We start from the raw sequence: 14,066 nt of genomic DNA on the forward strand, positions 1-14,066 counted from the left end.
GGATGACCGAACGTTCTAAAATTAGATCCTGGGAACAATTGTGCAAGTCTTAAATATATTTGAAACCACTGGATTGTACACAGCAAATGAGTGGATTTTATGACTCTACTCACCAAAGCACTTTAAACCACAAAGATCCTCTGTGCCTTCATTCATGCCGTTCCCTATTTGAGTTGCCCTCTGTCCTGTTTCTCCGAATGATCAGAAATAAAAGATGTCTAAGGCCCAACTCAAACACCGTTACAAAGATTTCCTGGATACATTCCAACCAGAAGTAATTTTCTTTCCTTTGAATTCAATGTACTTCACATCATTCACTCTGCGAGGACCAAGGCACCATTACGCCTTGGCGGTTATGGCAGTCACATGACTACCTCAGTCCCCGCCTCCTCTCTGCCCCTATACTAGGAGCTTCTGCAGACAGAAGATCACATCTGCTGACCTTCTGTGTGTGCAGAGCCCAGCAATGTGACCGGCACACAGTAGGCCTCCCAGTGAGGTGTGCAGAATTCATTCTAAATGTCCTTTGGATCCCATCAACCTCCCCCCAAGAAACAGGTTCTTAATGGAAAGTTCCAGGCCTGACTCACATTTCATCCCTACAGAAATAGCCTAGCACTTAGCAGTTACACACACACACACACACACACACACACACAATGACTAAATGAAGACGACTTTGGTTTCCATCGTGACTGTCCAGTTTTCTTCCATGTATTTTTTTATTGGTGCATCATAGTCGCACACTCGGTGGGATCGTCTTACATATTCACACACGCACACAGACTGTCCAGTTGTGAACAGAGGCAGAGCTCCCCTCTAGGCTTGGAGAACGGGTAGGTGTTGGGTTATACACTATCAGTGCCTAGGAAAGCTTGCCGTGAGAGGAGGAGGTCTCTCAAAGAATGTGGTAAGGAGAGAAATGGGGAGGAGGAACCGGCCACTCCCCTACTGAGTGGCCTTGTTGTAAAGTAAAAGGATGTCAAACATCTGAGAAAGCCACTGCACGGGGCGTGTGCAAACTAGCCTTTGTATTCCCCCACTGTATCCTGGCCCTCCACCACCCAAGAGCAAATAAGTCATACAATGTCCAAAACCTCCACTGGGTTCACTTCCGGTTCTCTCTTGGGGATCCATGAACAGTATGCCCAGGGCCTTTTCAGCCCCAAGTAGGGGTGAGTGAGAACGAGTAATCCAGATGGGAGGAGCGATATCTTATAACTCAGGTAAAAATCAATCATGAGAAAGTACAACCATCCAAATGCTAGGAAATTAAGAAATAAGGAATGGCTTAAGAAAAACTGAAAAAAGCAAGTCAAAATGTTTTTCATAACAAAACCCAGATCAAAATTTGTAAATACAGGTAAATCAGTACCTAGAGGAAAAGTTATAGTGTTAAATGCACATATCAGAGAAGGTAAAGAATCGATAAAATGAATATTCACTTCAAGAATTGGAAAAATAATGCCAAAAAGATGCAATAAAGGTAGGAAGAAAATAATAAAAACAAGAACAGAAGTTAATAAAATAGAGAAACAAAGATTAAAACAGCTAATCTATAAAACCCCAAATTGGTTCTTTGAAAAGACCAGTAAAACTCACAAACTGCTCAAAGAAACAGGTCTGGAGAAAAGAGAAATGGCACACACACACACACACACACAAAAAAAAAAAAAAAAAAACAAAGTTAGGAATAAAAATGAGACATTACTACAGATGTTGCCAACTTTATTTTATTTATTTTAATATCGCCAACTTTAAAAAGAGAGGATGTTCTGAACAAGTCTGATTCAATAAATTTGAATATTTAAATGAAGTGGACAATGTACTAGAAAGGTATACATCAATTTTGACTTAAAATAGAAAATCTAGATAATCCTCTAACAAATAAAGGCATTGGGTCAGTTGGCAAAGCCAGGCCCACAAAGAGAACTTGAACCCCAGATGGCTTCATGGTAAGTTCTAGCTGATTTTCAAACAAAACAATTTTGGTCTCTGACTATCTCTTCCAGAGAATAGAAAAAGAGTGGATAATCCCCAACTCATTTTATGAGGCTAACATAACCTTCATGCCAAACCAAGACAAGGACATTGCAAGAAAGGCCAATCTTACTCATAAATACACATTTAAAATCCTGAATAAAATGTTAGCTGAAAAAAAAATCTATCAACATATACAAAGATATGACAACAAAATGGGCTTATCTCAGAAGCACAGAGTTGATTTGGGCTGGGCTATGACTCCACCTAGTATGCAGGAGGCCCTGGGTTCAATCCCCAGCATTGTAAATAAATAAATAAATAGATAGATTCGGCCAGGTGTGCTGTGGCGCATGCCTGTAATCCCAGCGGCTAGGGAGGCTGAGGGCAGGAGGATTGCGAGTTCAAAGCCAGCTTCAGCAAAAGCGAGGCACTAAGCAACTCAGTGAGACCCTGTCTCTAATAAAATACAAAATAGGGCTGGGGATGTGGCTCAGTGGTTGAGTGCCCCAGGGTTCCATTTCCAGTATAAATTTTTTTTTGTTTTCAATTAACATCATTCAGCACATGGAGTGATTGAAGGGCAAAAACTACATGAGCAGGTCAACAGACAGTGATCTAGGAAATTATAAACAGAAGGGAATTCATTAGCTTAATATAAAGGTTTTACCTACAGCTCAAAAAATTGAGGGTAAAATATTAAAAGCTTTTCCTTTTGAAAAGTATCACAAGTATCTTAGTGGATGCCCACCACAGGAACACCATCTTGCATTTTACTGAAGGTCTTACCCAGGGTAGTAAGACAGGAAAAAGAAATGGAAGATGTACAATTTGGGAGAAAACAAGACAGTCATCTTTCAAAGGCGATACAGTCATGTATAGAGAAAAACCCCAAATAATTTCTAGATAGAAAAATAGAATTAACAAGAAAATTTTAGCATTATCATTAAATACAAAATAAATATATTAAAACATATCTCTATGTAACAGCAATAACAAGACATTTTAAAAATTAAATAAATTCTAAAAATTAAATATATTTATAGTTGCATTAATAAATATAATAAAAGCCCAAAAGACCCCTACTGGGAAAATTATAGCACCTTATTGAGCAACACTAAAGAAAACCTAAATTAAAGGGGAATATGTCGAGTTAATGGATAATTGGGTTTAATATAGGAACACCATCTTGCATTTTTAATGGCATCTATCGATCTTCCCAAATTGATCGATAGATGCCATTAAATCCCTATTCTGAAAGAGATTTCATGGAACTTGTCAAGATGAGATCCAATCATATGGAAACGTAAAGGGTTAAGAACAGGCAAGATCCTCTTGGAAAGCCAGATGGGAAGACTTGCTCTACTCCATCTCAAGACTGAGTGGCACAGTCAGTACAGAACCCACATTTGTGACATGTGACTTAGGGCCAAGGTGGCATTGCAAACGGGTGGGGAATAAGCGAGTGCCCACAAGGAAGAATGGGAACGTGGACCCCTACCTCATGCTGATTTTAGAAATCAATCCAGGTGGACCCTGGCCAGACTGTGGGAGGTTTAGAACAGGACGTAGGAGAAGTTCTTCATGACCTTAGGTAAACAAAGATTTGTTTTTTCTTCAACATCAGAGATTGAACTCAAGGGTGTTCTACCACTAAGCTACAACCCCACCCCTTTTGTTTTGGTTTGGTTTTGTACCAGGTGAACCCAGGGGTGCTTAACCACTGAGCCACACCCCCAGACCTTTTTATTTTTTTAATTTGAGACAGTCTCCCTAAGTTGCTTAGGACCTCACTAAGTTGCTGAAGCTAGCCTTGAACTTGTGATTCTCCTGCCTCAGCCTCCAGAGACACTGGGATACAGGCGTGCAACACACATGTCCCCAGTCCTTTTTTAAAAAACATTTTTTAGCTGTAGATAGTCACAAATCCTTCATTTTATTTTATTTATTTTTATGTAGTGCTGAGGATTGAACCCAGTGCCTCACCTGTGCTAGGCAAGTGCTCTGTCACTGAGTTACAGCCACAGCGCCCACCACCCCAGTCCTTTTTATTTTTTTCTTTTAAGACAGGGTTTGGCTAAATTGCTGAGGTTGTTCTCAAATTTGAATCCTCCTGCCTCAGCCTCCCAAGCTGCTGGGATTACAGGCATGTACCCACCACACCCAACCACTAAGATTTTTTTAAAACAAGACATGGAGAGCATTTATTATAAAGAAAAAGATTTATATACTTGATTTCTTTAAAACTAAAAACTTCTATTTATTAATAGATCTTATAAACACTGTAAAAATAACCATAAAGTGGAAGAGAATATCGAAGGTTATTGTTATAACTGATAAAGAACAGTCCCTTAAAAATCAAAAAAAAAAAAAAACCTCACACTAATTAAAAAATGCAGGGGAGGAGGGCTGTCCTGGCATAGGCACTTCCCAAAAGGGGAAATCCGAATGCCCAATAATGTGTGAAATGCTGTTCAATCTTATAAACAGAAAAAACTAAATTGAAGAAGTTTCAATGAGGTGTAACTGAAAGGAAAGTGACCACAACACTCAGAGCGACCAAGAGATCTTTTTGCAGCAGTGCAACAGAGGAGAAAAGAGAGAGAGAGAGAGAGGAGAGAGAGAGAGCAGAGAGCATGCACACAAGGGAGACAGAGAGATCAAGAGAGGCAGAGCAAGAGAACAAGAGAGCAAGAGAGAGACGGGCCCAGCAGGAGGGAGTTTTTATAGCCCAAATCTAACGGGGCCTCTGGGTCTGCAAGCTGCCTTGTTGGCACAAGGGGGGATTGAGTGTTCAGCCTTGAGTGGGGGTTGAATGTTCAGCTTTGACGCAAACAGGTGATAAAGGACCAGACAGAGGGGGGTTTGAGTGCGTGGGCCATCCTGCAGCTAACATTTGTTCAGTCTGCCCTGCAGATAACATAGTTCAGCCTGTTCTGCACCCAACATTCCTCCCTTTTTGTTTTTCTAAGTGACACAGGGGACGTCGTAAAGTCCTCTATCTACTTCCTGCTTAATGGTGGGCGGCGTGGAACCTAGAAGGGAAAGTGGAGGAATGCTCAGGGGACAGGTCTGTGAACACCAGGGCAGCCAGAAATAACATCCAGTGGCTATAGACAGTTATTTTGGAAGGGGCAAAGTCCATAAAGGTTCCTTGAAGCTATGGGTTGTCAATGGCATCAAACCATTTCTAAGCAGAGAAGATCTTTGGTATCAGCCATTGTTCCTGTTGTAGGACTCTAGGAAGTATCGGAGGTGGCTTGGTTGAATCCAGTAATGTTAAGGGTGACAGCCCGATTGCAGCCAGTGGAAGGGCAATCGTCTTGACCCATAAACTGAGAGTGGGTGGTGTCATCCTGGTGCCATGTTGCTTGGATATTAAAGCGGCATCTGTGGTTTGAGATAAAAACTTGAGAGAGAATAATGATTAATAGAAGAAGAAGAGGGTTGGTGAGAAATTTTGAGTTTGGTGGTCGTGGTGGAAGTCCAGGACTGGACATTTGGAACAGGTGCCTTTTTTAAGGCAGGAGACATAGTACCAGGGAGAGTGGCCCAAAAGCTTGGCCACCATTGGGGTAGTAACTATGACTGTATGGGGTCCCGTCCAGCGAAGTTCCAACGACTGAGAATGCAGTTCTTGAAGTAAGACTGAGCACCCAGTTGAAGAGGGTCCAATTCAGTTTGTGGTTGTGCTGGGATTGAGGCACTGAATGGAACAGGAAGGCACCAGTCTGCATGTTCCCTTAGGAGTTTGCATAGAAGTGTGAGATTAGGCAGGTAGGACACAAGGGGAGGAGGAGTGATTGGAAAGCTTTGGGTGGTTAAGAAAGGGCACCCATAGAATTGCTCAAAGGGGCTAAGGCCTGAGGGGGTCCTTGGGGCTGCCTGATTCAGGTGAGGGCCAACGGCAGGAGATTGGGCCAGAAGAGCCTGAGTTCAATAGCAAGTTTAGAGAGATGATCCCCGAGAATGCAGTTAGGCCTCTCAACCTGACCCAAGGATTGGGGGTTGGTGGGGGATGTGGAGCCTCCAAGTGATGTTGAGGCCTTTGGAGACTAGTGGAACAACCTGAGAAGTGAAGGCTGGACTGTTGTCTGACTGGATGGAGGCGGGAAGTTCGAACCTGGGAATGATCTGCTGGACGAGGATGGAGGCAACAGTGTCAGCAGTTTCCCTGGATGTAGGGGAGGCTTCTATCCAACATGGAAAAGTATCAACCAAAGTAAGTAGGTAGCGAAGCTTTTTGTGCCTAGGCACATGAGTGAAGTTGATCTATCAGTCTTCGCCTGGCTGGTGGCCCCTCATCTGAGGTGTGGGGAGTTTAGGTTTGATGCTTCCTTGTGGGGATACTGTAGAGCAGACAGAATAAGCAGAGTGGACCTGCTGGAGAGTAGTTCTCATTCCTAGGAAGTGAAAGAGGGGTTGTGAAAACTGGAAAAAAAGGGGTTAGGGAGGGTTTTAGATGGGCAGAGTCTCTGGAGCCAGAGGAGTTGGTCATGAGTCGTAGGTGTCCGTCTTGGGCATCAGGACTGGTAGTCTTAAAGAAGTAGTTGATTGACCAGCTTGTTGGTGAATTTGTATATCTGATCTTGCAGGAACTTCTATAGGCAATTTAATAGACATAAAGAGGACTAATAGAGGTCCTGCGACTAGGAGAAGCCAAGGCCATACTTGACTGAACATTCCCCGATGGAGCCTGTTGGCCTAGTTGCTGTCTCCTCTTTTCTAGCTGTTCTTGTCTTTTATTACTACTAGGAATGACTTTTTGGCTTAACTGTTTTTGGTAGGTGTTTAAGATCAAGCTGGTCAAAATTGACTTTGTTTCTATCTATTGTTAAGAGTCAACCGAGTTCCCATAGGGGTCGCTTGTGGGGGAACTTGAGAGCAGCTTCTTAGTTCTGCTAGTGCCATTTGCGCTAGGATGGGTCCAGGTCTTGCTTGACCATGTGGCTTCCCTTGGAAGCATCAGGGATGTCTCCTGTCTCCAATGACCCTCCTACTCACAGCAAATGCATTGATTGGCTTTTCATTCTCCAGTGGTCTCAATAATCTCCTTGATCAGGAGGTTATGTGGCCCAGAGTTGCAAAGCTCTTTAGAGAAGTTCCCTGTTCCCTGGATTTCAGACTGACTCAAAGGGCTAGAGCCAAATATTAGTTTTCTTGGCCATTTTAATTTAAGTTTTGATCATAAACATCCAGCAAAGTCAGTTTCACCTTAAATTAAGAGTACTGGGCTTTAGCTGAAGTCTGGCCTACTTTGGAGTCATTCTGACATGTAGTAAGATGGGAAGCACAGCCTTATTTCAGGTAAGGCTAAGATTTTTAAATCTTAGATAAAGTGTTCTATTATTGAACTGATCTTTGTTTTTAAATATCATTTTATAAAGTTTACATATATTGTTGCTTGATGTCACATGAATATTAACTGATACAATATGATATTACATTTAAATTGTACCCAGTTTATAGAACTTTATATTAATCTTATTGATAACAGGTCCAGTTATAGAACATTAAGTGATATAAATAAATCTCCAATATGTTATTTTTATAAGCCTAAAATTACCATGCAACCTTTTGGAGAACATCAGCTTGATATAATGTTTTTTTTAAAGCTTCTATCTTAAAGACTTATATACCTGGAAAATATGAACACATTTAATATACAGAGAAGAGTAATAGTACCACAATTACATTGATGTTTTATATTAATCAAGTTTAGCTCTTAAAGAAATAACATATTACAATATTGCAAAATAACAGTTGTTGTTTAACCATAGTTGTATACACAGACTTTCCTTAGCACTTACTTACACCTATATAGCCAACATACACAGACCTTCTTTATCACTTGCTTAAACCCTCTTATTTACTTAATAGACTCTCTTATCCAGAAACACATTTTCCTTCTATTAAATCCATACCTAGAAGGGCTGGGGGTGTGGCTCAAGAGGTAGCGCGCCTGCCTGGCATGCGTGCGGCTGGGGTTCGATCCTCAGCACCACATACAAACAAAGATGTTGTGTCTGCCAAAAACTAAAAAAAAAAATAAACAAATAAAATTCTCTAAATAAATAAATAAACCAAAATAAATAAATAAATAAATCCATACCTAGAACCTTCTAATTTCTCTTTCCTATCTGTTAACTCCTTCTTTATTCGCATTTTGAAACAATCCTTGTAAATTTCTGAACTTAGGCAAATTATTTCATTTTAATAAGAGAATTTTGTTATTTGCAGCACACAATTAATCACATCTGTTGACCATTTCATGAAAATATGAACAATGTTTAAGTATGTAGAATTATACTGTTGTAGGGATGGACAAAGCGAGGCACCTAAGATAGCAGCGAATATAGGGAAACAGTTTTATTTGGTTGCAGCCAGATTCAGAGTGCACTGCTTCTGTTGTAATTAATTAATCCCCTGAACCCCAAGTTTAGGTAGTTTCAGAATTTTGTACCCAACATATAAAAAGGGGCTCAGAAGTTCAGAGTCTGCAGAAGTTCACAAAAAGCAGTTTTTTGTTGTTTTTCTGTTGTTGTTGTTCTGGGCAAGTTAACTTTTCAAGGATACTTGGGAGGGGGAGAGCTTTTCCTTCCCTTTCTTTCCTCCCCCTGCCAGCTGTTACCATGGAGCCCAGCTGGTAACTTCCTTATCTTAGAAATGTAGCCATCTCTGTGAAGCCCAGCTCAAGGCCAGAGGCCTTGTCCACATATTTTGTGAAAAACTAGTAAGGGGGTGTCTAGCTTTTGGAGTGCTGATTTTTTCAGCCAGTGGCCAAGTAAAACAGGGCAATATGAAAAGAGGAAGTTTATCTACATTAAACTCTTTTGTAGAGATTTTTTTTGTTGACAGCCCTAAAATCAGCCATGGTGAAGACTTCTGGAGAAGGTCAGTTAAGACTTTTCTGTGGGCCTGGGTAAGGAGGGGAAGACGGGAAGGCAGGGCTGAGAGCACCTCCGTGGTGGATCTGAGAATGAGGAAGGGGAGATGTAAAAGAATAGGATTTTCCCTAGCAAGGAAAACTTGAGCAGTAGAACAGGATGGGAGTGAATATCCCAAAAAGCCTGTAAGGGACTTTAATTCTTAGTAACCTGTTTTCAGTGATGACAAAGCAACTTTAAAGGCTATTTTATCCCAGATCTTGGATAGGGGTCTGAGGGCTCTCCTCAGCTCGTTTGAGTTTTGGGTTAGCTGGTGGGACCCGGTGTGGGTGCTGACAGTAGAAGAGAGGAGTGAGTGGGTGGAGGGATTCCTTCAGTAACTGCTACCTCAGCAAGGGGCCAATGGTCTGAGAACCGGCCGAGGTCTGGGTTTTTGATCTAGTAATTGGAGGGGAGAAATCAGGTTGCTGAGGTGGGGGTGACCGCGGAGGGGCTGGGGCAGAAGGTTGAGGGTGAGGACCTTTTTGAGCCAGGTGATAGAGTGGAGGTTCCTCAGCAAGGTCAAAAGAAGTGGATGAGTCCGGAGGAGGAGAAGATTGGGGATCAGTGGTTGTGGGAGTTGGTTTGTAGGCCAGAAGAATTTGCAGAGGTTTGCAAGAGGTGCAGAGAGGAGGATTGGATCGGAGCAAGAAGAAAGCCTGGACTTAAGCCATCTCGACCCATTTTTTTGAATGCTCACAGTAATTGTAGAGATCCCTTAGAATGGAGGGATCCAGGGACCCAAAAGGGGGCCATCTGCTTTGGTTGTTTAAGGGATAAGTGGGCCAGGCCTGGGTGCTATATTTGATCAATTTTTTGGGTTTGATGTCTGGTGTCAAGGAGAGGGTTTTGAGGTTATCCAAGAGGCATTGTAGGGGAGAGTCGACCAGCAGAGAGGACACATTACCTACGTCGCAAACGTAGTATAAGGAGGAGGGAAGAGGACGCAAACGTAGTATAGGGGAGAGGGAAGGAGGAAACTGATTTATTGGCAAAAGGGGCGTCCCCGCTAGAGCCAAAAATCAAGAGTGCCTTAGTGGCAGGTTCGAGCTGCAGGGTTTGGTCGTCACCGAATCCTGACAGTAGAGGCTCTCGTTCTGGACGGAGCCAGAGCCGTGGGAGACCTTGGCCAAGGCTTTTCGGGACCCCTCCTGGAGAGGCCAGAGACTCCCAGGGCCAGAAAGAGGGGAGAGAGAGAGACAGGGGAAGAGAGAGGAAGGGGAGGGTAAGCGTCTCTCTAGCGGCAGAGTCTTGAAGGTGTGAGGACTAGGACTTTATGAGAGCCACCGAAACCATGAAGGTCTGGGTGGGGTGATGTTCAGTTCTCTGTTGTGTGTCTCTGGAGGTTTTTGAACCTAGGAGTCTACTCTGCCCTAGGAAGGAGTCCCTGAGGGCCACCGTGGCCTTGAAGGCTGTGGTGGGGTGTTTTCCTCCCCGCAGGTGGGCAAAGAGGTTGCCAGACAATCAACGGTCAAATCCTCCTGACACCACCATTGGGTTTAGGACTCCAGGAAGGGGAAACTCACCAATCGAAGGCCGGTGGTGGATGGAGTTCTGGCGATCGAGAAAATGGGTTCAGGTCGTCCGGTGAGTGGCACTTCAGAAGGAAGAGGGACCCAAAAGTGGGTTTTACCCTCTCCTGGGTTTCGGCACCAATGAAAGGAAAGTGACCACAACACTCGGAGCGACCAAGAGATCTTTTTGCAGCAGTGCAACAGAGGAGAAGAGAGAGAGAGAGAGAGAGAGAGAGAGAGAGGAGAGAGAGCAGAGAGCATGCGCTCAAGGGAGACAGAGATCAAGAGAGACAGAGCAAGAGAACAAGAGAGCAAGAGAGAGAGGGGCCCAGCAGGAGGGAGTTTTTATAGCCCAAATCTAACGGGGCCTCTGGGTCTGCAAGCTGCCTTGTTGGCACAAGGGGGAGTTGAGTGTTCAGCCTTGAGTGGGGATTGAATGTTCAGCTTTGACGCAAACAGGTGATAAAGGACCAGACAGAGGGGGGTTTGAGTGCGTGGGCCATCCTGCAGCTAACATTTGTTCAGTCTGCCCTGCAGATAACATAGTTCGGCCTGTTCTGCACCCAACAGTAACAACAAACAGTCAATGGAAAATAACACAGACTCAAAAATCGGCTAAAATGTAAAAGATGGCCTACCCACGGTTGTTAAGGATAAGGAGCAATAGGACCTCTCGGGAGTTGGTGGGAGCATACAATGGCACAATTTAGGAAAACCATCTTACACTAGCTTAAAACTGAGGTCACGAATACTGCAAGACCCAGGGATCCTGCTCTCATACCCGAGAGCCATGGAGATGTGCACCATGATGCATGGTCAAGAGCATCCACATGGGACAGGGGTAAAGAATAAGGGAACATAGGAAGGAAGAGGGCCCGGCTTTAAATCCAGAAGCTCCCTGCACACCCTCACCCTCACTCTGTCCTGTTTCCTCCAGGCCCAAGTTCTTAAAGATTCCAATAAATCTAGAGAACTGTAAATCTAGTTAGCACCTGGACACTTTGTTAGTTTGTGGCGTGATTAAAAGAAGCCTGGAGAGAGACTGTTTCAGAGACCCAGGGTATGGGTACCGTGCACGTGCTATTAACTAGATAATGTCAACCTAAAGATCCCGAGAGGAGCCAGACCCCTCTGACCTGCTCGGTGCTCATGATGGTGAGATTCCAGCTCCCTGGACAGCCCACGTACTTCTGACATGGTCATTTACGGCTTCCTTCTAAAGAAACCTGAGACCCCCAAAGGTGCAGGTGGCTCTCCAGCACCCACTTCCCCTGGCTGTGAGTGGGTGTCTGCTCTGAGCAAACCTCTTTGCTTTCCCAAATAAATCTTCACCTATGCCTCTCCGGATACACTCTGGAATTCCTTTCTGGGTCAGGAGCCTGCCAAGGCTGAGTTGAGGTCCCCTTTTCTCTTCTGGGGAACTCCTTGGACTCCATCTGGTGACAACAGCAACACTGTTCATAACAGCCCCATATCATCCAACAACACAGTGGAACAGTGAATCAAAATGCATTTTTTCAATAATGAAAGTGGATGAACTACAGCCACATGCTGAAGAGGCGATTCTTAACAATACCCAGCAAAGGAAGACACAAGAGAATTGGTTCCACTTAGACGGAGACACTAAACAGACCAACTGTGCACTATGTAGCTGAGGGATACACGTTACGTAGCAGAAAAAAAACCCTCAAAATCCCGGCGATTTAAAGCAACAAAGGTTTCTTTCTTCCTTGTATTAATATGCGCTGCAGGTTGCCTGCATTTTCTATGTATTTTTAAAAATATTTAGTTAGAGTTGGACATAATACATTTATTTTATTTATTTATTTTTATGTGGTGCTGAACCCAGGGCCTCACATGTGAGGGGCAAGCGCTCTACCACTGAGCCCCAGCCCCAGCCTTGAGGTTGCCAAGTCCTGTGGTCACTTTGCACCATCCTCTTGCTGAACGCAGCAGCAGCAGCACGGGACAAAGGTGACACTGTCCTCTTCCTTGACAGTGATTTTTCACTCAGCTGCCAGGCGCTGTGCTCTCCTGGTTGTCCTCCGTTACGGGCCACTTCTTCCCAGCCTCCTTGATGGCTCCTTCCCCTCTTCCCAGCCCCTGCGGGACTCAAGCCTCAGATGCTTCTCTTCCTTACACACACACACACACACACACACACCCTTGGTGGACTCACCTAGTTTCTGACTTCGATGCCATCAACATAGTGAGGATCCCTCCCAGACCTCTCCGCTGAACACCAGATGGGCACACCAGTTGCACCTGTCACTTGGAGGTCCCCCAGAACCCCTGACTCGCATGGATGAAAGAGCACCTTGATTCTCTTTTCTAACCTGCTCCCTCTGGGACCTGCACCATCTTAGTAAGTGGCACCATCATGTGTTCAGCTGTTCAAGACACAAACCTACTAATTATTCTCAACCAACCCTATTTTCCCTATTTCAGCCGGATCCCTCCAGTCCTGCTGACTTGGCCTCCTGGGCACAGACTCAGGCTGTGAAGCTCTCTAAGAAGGTCCCATCCCCAGAATCTCTGATTGGGGAGGGCAGCCCCCTCAGGAGTCTCTTTGCTGCTCCACCTGCAGTCGCTCTCCTCTCAGGGGTCTTTTGAAGAGCAATGGTTGCATGTCCTTGCCTAAACCATTGCATACCCCCTTCAGCCTGGCATTTCCCACGCCTCTCTGTCGCTCCTGGTGGCCACCATACTCTAACCAAAGTCGGCTATTTTGATTTTTCAAATATCCAAAGCCTTTCCCCTCTGAGGTTCCAGGCACATGGTTGCCCTGTCTTGGAGGCTGGTGTTCCAAGGACTTCTTATGTATAACAAGGCGTCCCAGAAGTTGGTGACTCAAGACGATAGTTATTGTGGTTCCTGGGGCTGACCGCATTCAGCCCGAGGGTCCTGGTGCTGGTGCAGTGGGGTGGGGGCAGCTGTGGTCCTCTGAGGCGCCACTTAGCTGCTGGGTGCTCAAGACAGCTCACTCCTGTGACCGGAAGTTGACCCTGGATGTCAGCTGGGAGCCCAGCCGGAGCTGTTCCTGGAATGCCCACACAGGGACACAGGGACACACCATGGAACTCTGGCTTCGCACAGCAGGACAGCTGGGTTCTGAGAGAGACCGTGGCCTAGAAACGGAGTCCCACGGGACCAAAAGCAAAAGCTTCCTGAGAGACTCCTGGTGACTTCCAGAAATGACACAGCATCACGTCTGCCATATTCTATTGGCCAAAGATGTCACAGGTCCCAACTAGAGCCAAAAGGTAGAGTAACAACTCCTGTCCTGATGAGGGAGTGCAGAGTGACATGCAGAAGGTCTAGTGGCATGGAGACAGGCCGCAGCCATCTTTGGGAAAATACAATCTCCCACAGCTAATTTCTTGCCCTCCCTCCCTCCCTTCCTTCCTTCTTTCCTTCCTTCCTGTCTCTCTCCTCTCTTCTCTTTATTTTCTTTTGGGAGGGTACTGGGTGGGATTTAGCCCAGGTGTGCTTGACCCCTGAGCCACATTCCCAGCCCTCTAGCCCTTTTTATTTTTTATTTTGAGACAGGGTTTCACTAAGTTGCTGAGGCTGGCTTCAAACTTGTGATTCTCCTGCCTCAGCCTCTCAAGGATCTGGAATTACAGGCGGGTGTCAGAGAGCCCGG

This window comes from Marmota marmota, unplaced genomic scaffold (genome assembly GCF_001458135.2).
Source record: "Marmota marmota marmota unplaced genomic scaffold, marMar, whole genome shotgun sequence".
Lineage (NCBI taxonomy): Eukaryota > Metazoa > Chordata > Mammalia > Rodentia > Sciuridae > Marmota > Marmota marmota.